Below are 7,530 nucleotides of genomic sequence, written 5' to 3' on the forward strand. Positions count from 1 at the left end.
TTTTCTTTCAGTAATTTTTGTCCAAACTATTTCACAGTAAATGAGAATCAATATCTCCATGAATATCTTTACATTCCTCTCCTCATTACACGTCATCTTCATTTCCTTTCTTCACCAAACGCCCACCCCTCCCCCTCTTTACCCAAACCATATCTTCACCCCCACCCCTCCCCCCTCCCCCCTCTCTTTACCCCCACCATCTCTCCACCCCCCCCAACCCCCATCAACTTCTTTTCCACAAATCAATGTCTTGCATCTTCATATTTCCACCCCATCGGTGTTTCTCCACAGGAGATTCCGTTGGTGGTTCTTCCGTGGATAGGAAGGTCGATAGATGATGGGTCACCAAGAGGTAAGTGCAGTTCCGGTTTAATGTTCACAAATGTCGAGTGATGAATGTTTTCCGAGATTCCTCACAATGTGTATTTAATTTCACCAACTCGACAAAAATATTTATTGATAATCTTTGATAAGGTTTTGAATGATGTAACACTGTGACGTCCACACGATAATTATCCTGAATGTATAGAATAATTAATTGAAGGAAAACATCGTTGAAACAACCATCCACACTCTCGTTCAAGATACATCACACGTGGTGATGAACAACATGTCGATTCGTTGTCGGGAATGTAACAATTACAATGGGGTTCATTTGTCAGATGTAATGTTTAAGTAACTTTATTATATCTCAATATAATCTCTAATCTGTGTGATTTCCAACCATGTGCTCGATCCAGTATTTGTTTTGTTCATTAATTATTTGCAGCACGAAATATTGTGTCAGATCTATAAACCCCCGACCCCTCCCCCTCCCCCACCCTCTACCCCCTACCCCACCTTGTACTCTCAATCCATGAACCACTCGTTGATGGGAGACAGCCGTCATTACAGGTAGTTTAGTATCTCACTCAACATTGATGTTTGTTATTCTGGGTTCTATTCCCGATTCTGTGAAATCAAAACCATCATTGTGACACCGTGAGAACAGGTGATGATTCCTCCCAGAGGAACATCACATTTCATGGGGAATGTCAAAGTTATTGTAACAGTTACAGGAGCTGTGTCTTTCCTTTATATTTCACCTCCGCCATCGAAGATCGGAGGTTACTGTTTTCACCCCTTTCTGTTTGTATGTTTGTTACTTTCGAAATCTAAAGATTTCGTAAATATATTGATGCCTTCCGTTTCTGTTTGTTTGTTTGTTTGTTTGTCGGCACGATAACTCGAGAACGGAAGAAGCTGCCAATGTCAAATTACACCACGTGATTCAGGAGGGTGATGGCTCGTGCTGGTTAGATTTTGGTCAAAATCGGTCAAAGGTCAAGGTCACAGTGAGATCAAACATAATTCCGTGAATTCACGTGGAGAAATGGAGATTTTTGCTTCGGTCGACGTTATGATTTTTGATGGTTTGGTGCAGAATCATCGTAGAAACTTCTGGTTTGCGTCGCTCCCTTCTCTCCAGACAGCTTTTATGAGACAAGGTCAGAGGTCAAGTTAACGATTTCATAAGTACCAGTCTCTGACTGCTTGTTTGTTTGTTTGTTTGTTTGTTTGTGAACAGTATTACCGAAAAACTCCTCGACGGATTTCGACGAAACTTGGTGGGAGGATAAGGTATGGTCCACGGATCATGCCATGAGATTTTGGACTTGGTTCAAAATCCAATATGGCCGCTATGGTGGCCATTTTGAAAAAGTATTTGAATTTTTTTTTGCATTTCTGCATGTTTAAAGTGATTTCCAAACCCCCCCCCCCAAAAAAAAAAATTTGTTTGAGAAAAAAAATTTTGCAACTTTTTTTTCAACAAAATTTCGATGTGTTTCTCCATGTTAAAAGTGATTTCCAACAAAAAACATGCCAATATTATAATTGCGGCTGATTTTGGAACTTCAGGTGGATATACCCACGTAAAATCAATTTCTGTCTCAAGGAATCGAGTTATGACGAATGAATTGAGTATGTAAAAGTTAAAAGTAATAGGGAAAGTTGCAAACTATAACTCTGTGAGCACTGTTGACGTCAAATTGAATGAATAGGATATCAGGTTCACTTGAGTGACCCAGCAGTGTTGGCGGCGGAGGTTTTGCACTCCACCGAGTGCTCCCCCTCTCGTTCGGGTTCTTTTGTTCAAGATACCATGGTAAAAGATGAAGTAATAAGAGTTTGGGTTGTGGTATGTGAGATCCACATTGAGTCTAAAATGTTAATATTTGTTGATCCAGTCGAAGGGAGGATCTGCTTGGTATAACTTATTGACATGATTAACCAATCTCATGAACAATCCGTGTAATTACATCTTTCCTTCTCACCCCAAGTGGTTCATCAGGTTGAATAAGAGTTCCATGACCAGGACCGGACACACCTCCTCACATCTTCTCATCTCATTCTTCCAACAAGACACCTGTTTCACCATTTCCTTTGCTTGATGTTCCTGCCATGTGTTGATTGTTAACAATGATTATAAACATGAACAGTTTCTCTTCAAATATGAACCCTTCATTACATCAATGAATGTATAATCTCTATTTCATGTTTGTCCATCGATCCTGTACTTGTCGCTTACAATAAACTCTTCAGCTCGTCACCTTTGTGTTTTCATGACATGGTCGGGAACCACGCCGTCCCCTCGAGTGTAATTACCTTTGATTCGGCCATTTTGGAAGCACAATGTTTCAGTGTGACCAATCCGCGTCAGCAGACATCGTCCATGTGACACCAAGTACTTGAACCTCCAAAACACAAGATGGTCCATGGAAGAAAGCCTCGGTCATGATTATCTTGTTTTAGGAGGGGAGGTTAATAGCGAGTTCACATTTTGTTTTACTTTCCCTTTCACCCTTCTGTGCATGTGGGGCCTGGGAGGCCTGGGCAGCTTTTCGTTTTTGAATAACTTGATTATTTACACGTCGATTTGCATGACCTTGTTTGGATGCTCCTCAAATATTGTGTCGTTTTCTTTTGTTTATTATTCAAAATAAATTCGTTCAGTTTCGATAAAAAAAGGTGAATCCATAACACCACCCCATATTCATTCCCGCTGAGCCTCCCATGCCCGGTACGTCATTGATGTTATTACGTCATTACGTGGCCATTTGTAGCTTGTCCCACAATATGTTCATGAGTCGGCTGTGACGTGTTCTCGTCAGTGCAGCTTTCAGTGCATTTTGTATTTCATGATCTTGCACTTCGTGAGTTGTTCTCGCCTTATTTGTGGTTACTTTGCTGCTCTTGACTCTTTGATGTGTTGAACTTCCTTTGACAAACGTAAGAATCATTTTATTCTTATGATTTCTGAAAATACGAGCTGTCTCTTCGTGAGGTTTACTCGACAAGGTGTCTCTTCATTTGGTTTACTTTGCGAGGCGTTTCTTTGTGTGGTTTACCTTACGAGGTGTCTCTTCATAAGGTTCACTTTACAAGGTGTCTCTTCGTGTGGTTCACTTTACAAGGTGTATCTTCGTGTGGTTTATTTTACGAGTTTGTCTCATTTTGTTTCACCAATTTTATATTGTTACGGCCCGGGGTCGGGGCAAAGACCATGAGGGGTGAACTACATAGGGTTTCCAACAGATTCACCAGAATTGCAGTCCGTCACACATGAATCACTTTGTGATGCTGCGGGTCGCAAATCGACCACGAACGCCAATAAATCCACCACGTGACTTAAGGTCCTCTGTCAAATTCCACTTACCTAAAGCTCATGCGATCTAATTACCGGGGAACACCCCCTCGGAATGCATTTGCTTAAACCGATTACCTTACCAGATTAGATGCAGCCGAGTGGAACTGCCCAACACATACCGGCTAGGAAACAGATCGTTGGGGGAATTATGTCCTTGCTAAACGAGGTGTGGGCCATACTGGACGAATGAAAGAAAACACGAAAACGAGCTGGGAACATTTCCATACAACACATTTATTTACCACAGATGTGAAGAAAGGGATGTGGCACAGTGAATGGGGTTTTGTTTTATGTACAGCAGGGCACAGCAAGGAATTCGTGGGCTGCGGCAAAACATAACAACTTTCAAAAGCGGACACAGTAGGATTATCCAAACTATCTTCGACAATCTTACTTCAGCTTGGACAGGCACCATCTCCCTCACACACACACACACACACACACACATACATACACACATACATACACACACACACACACACACACACACACACACACACACACACACACACACACACACACACACACACACACACACATACACACACACACACGCATACACACGCACACACGCACACACACACACACACACACGCACGCACACACACACACACGCACACACACACACACACACACGCACACACACAGACACACACACACAAACACACACACACAAACACACACACACAGAAATTTAGATAGCTTAGAAAGAGAGAGAAAGGTGAGAAAAAGCGCCTTCAAAATACCTGGCATGGCCATCTGACCAACGTGGCCCAGGACCCTTGAGGAGGAGGGTGGGGATATAAGTGGGAAAGATACTGGTGACTACGGTGTGGGGGTGGGAGGTGTGATGTGTGCGATGTGAGGGGTGCAGTGACATTCCAGAGGAAAATGTGATTGTGAATCAGTTACGCGTTCTTCTTTGTGCATCCACAGTAGACGGCATAGAGGGGTGTCCATGGAGAGAGGAGAACAGATGTGTGAGAAGGAAGATCCCAAACCTCAATGTGTAAAGATCTGTATTTGTAAGCATGTACCTCCTTGTGATGCTCCACCTGAGCGTTCCCACCTCGTGATATGGCGCGTTATCTCCTCTTATTTATTCGCCGAGACTCGTGGCAACGTACACTCCACACTGGTCTGCCGTCTGTGGCTGGTCCTGAATCCGTCTGGCTTTGTGGGGCTGGTGGCACGTTTAGAGCACTGCAGGGAGTCCACTCGTTTGCTCTCAAAGGACGGCAACCGCACACAAAGAATCTTATACCTCGAAGAAGGACTCCCAATGGATCCGCACTGCTCCCTTTATATGCGCCAGGTGAAGCATGGGGCGAGGATCAGAAAGCGATGTGCTGTGGCCCAAATCCTGCTCCTCTATTGGGCCACAGCAGCTCCATCCATGCCTCGCCAGGCTCCGCGATCGGAAACCTACTCAGATGCCCACCAGCCTCGGCACGGTTTGGAGTTTCAAGCAGATTTGAATGGAAAATTGTGCGCAAATTCCTGAAGAAGGTTGTTTTGTGTGCAACAAGGAGGATCATCCAAGACAGGGAGGCATCGTGGTGTGCCGATTAAAAATTGTCCGTTGAACGGCATGTGTGCTTCCATGCTTGGTGTGTGTTATCGCGAAAACGAAAGGGTTAGAGTGGAGGTCAGAGTACGGATCATGGGGATATTTATAAGACCGAACTGGAAGTCCCACGCCACACAATTCGTCCCGTTTGGCCACATGACATGAGGGAAGGACAAACTACACGAATACTCATGAAATAACTGCCTGGGGATCACTGTATGTTGGGTGCTATTGCCTGAGAGGCATGCGGTTTTGTCGAACCGCAACAATATATACCTCTCGAATGTCTCACCAGGACTAAAAAAAATTGAATTACTCTTTCAAACACAGTTTATAGTTTGCTTCTTATGTGTGCACAAGCACTTTATACACATCCTGTGTTGTAATATCCCAAGTGATGTATATGAGTTTCTTTGAAATGTCAATCTTTATTTTGTTATTTTCTGCTTCATCAGAGCATCCAGGTTTCCTGGCATCGATTTACTAAGGCCAAGGTCACATTTGCTCTCCGGCGAGGACACGGCAGCCGTACGCCCTCTGAATTGACAGAAACGGGCGGCGGCCGCAGAGAAACTGAGGTGGCCTCAGGGAGGCCCTACGCCGTTTGGCTATATTTGAGAGTTTGTAGGGGCGCCATGGAATTATAGCGCGGAGTTATAACTTTTTTTCGTTTCTACGTTCGCCGAAGCAATTCGACAAGCCAAGCTATGACGTAGATGTGTTCCACATCGACCGTACGTAGGGCGTACGGTGGGCTTGCATTATTCGTGAGGCTGCCATAAGCTCTTCTCAATGAAAAATGAATTTTCCCAACCCCCCAAAAATTAAGGCGGCGCAATATTTCCACGGTCGCCGTATGGTGGCCTTGCGGTCTGTGTGACTTCCTACGTGCAACGAAGGGTCGACGCACAGTTCCCCTTCGCCCGCCGTGCACTTACGTATGGCCTCCGTGGCAGTCTGCGTCGACCGTGCGTCCACTGTGCGCTACCGCTAGAGATCGGAGTATGGGTGTTTGCCTATACAGTCGTGCCCCCAGAATCCGAATATAATTCGGTCCAGGAGGCTGTTTGGATTGCAAAAAGTTCAGATTCAAAAAATATTTTTCCAATAACAAATAATGGATTGAATTAATCCTTTCGTGGACCCAAAGAAAACCCACTTTCAAGAACCTTTAAACTTAATTTCCCCATGTTTATTCCCAAGTTTATTCCCAAATTCCCAAGGTAAAATAAGATGAGTAAATGACCTTAGGTGGCGGTGTATTGTATGTAAACTGGTACAATCACCACATCCAAAGGTCCACGCAGGCTCGAGCTCCGTCCTGGGTTCCGATCGCTCGCGCACTCTGCGAGAGCGCTGCCCCCAGGGCAGCTCATCAAACATGATGCCCGCTGAACCACAATCGCTTTCAGCAAACGCATCGGGCTGAGGTAATCATGGATATTCCAAATTACAACCGCAGGTCCCCTTACAAACGGACGCCAACGGTGTCAGACAGAATGAAAACCCATCATTCTTGTTTCAAAAACAGCTAAAATTTATGAAAAAGCGGCCGAAATTGAAACCAACATCGTAATTACGGTCGCAATAGCAAATATAATGGAAACCAACATGTTTATTCTATACGCAAGAACGGTCTTGACGGAAACAAGAACGGACAATCCCAAAATAGATTGGTGGGGAACGGAAGCAAGATTGGTTATTTCCGTCGCGAAACGTCCGAGAGCGAAACAAAAGCGGTTCATTCCGGTTACTGTCGTGCGAACAAGATGGAGGATGCAGTAGAACGACCTGTTACGGTATGTTAATTTTTAGTGCTTGTGCCTCGAACATAAATGTAATATAGATAATATATAGTGGGTAGTACCTGATGTAGTTGTAACAATTTATTAAATCGAATTTTGTTGTGATGATAATGTTTGGTTTGCCTGTATTTCGAGCCCCCGAGTGAAGGATCGCGAGTTGTGTATGCCCAGTTCAACAATGGGGATCGTGTATGGGATCTTTATACAGTTTTAATTCATATTAACTTTGTTATTTTCTTGGAATTCGCAATTTATTATTGCTATCAAATTTTACCTCTTGCAAATATAAACGATCAATCGTCACTACTCGCTGCAGCACGGGAGCACAAATTTCACGAAATGTCAGCCACACATTAAGTCAAGAGGGCGCACTTATCGTTGCTTGTATAATATCCCGCACCACAAACGGGGTTTCATTAACAGACATGATATATCCAAGGCAGACGACGTTAAAGTTAACTTACCAA

General features: G+C 44.0%; 1 long non-coding RNA gene across 1 annotated transcript; it reads left to right on the forward strand.

Annotated features, from left to right (window-relative positions):
• The first annotated feature begins 272 nt into the window (after positions 1–272).
• Positions 273–2,590, forward strand: LOC147009877 (uncharacterized). The gene is made up of 2 exons (XR_015052955.1): positions 273–352; positions 2,322–2,590. It is a non-coding gene; the product is annotated as an uncharacterized LOC147009877 (long non-coding RNA).
• The last annotated feature ends 4,940 nt before the right edge of the window (positions 2,591–7,530 follow it).

Source organism: Eptatretus burgeri, chromosome 17, assembly GCF_056783735.1.
Source record: "Eptatretus burgeri isolate ZD-2024b chromosome 17, Ebu_testis_v1, whole genome shotgun sequence".
NCBI classification, from domain to species: Eukaryota; Metazoa; Chordata; class Myxini; order Myxiniformes; family Myxinidae; genus Eptatretus; species Eptatretus burgeri.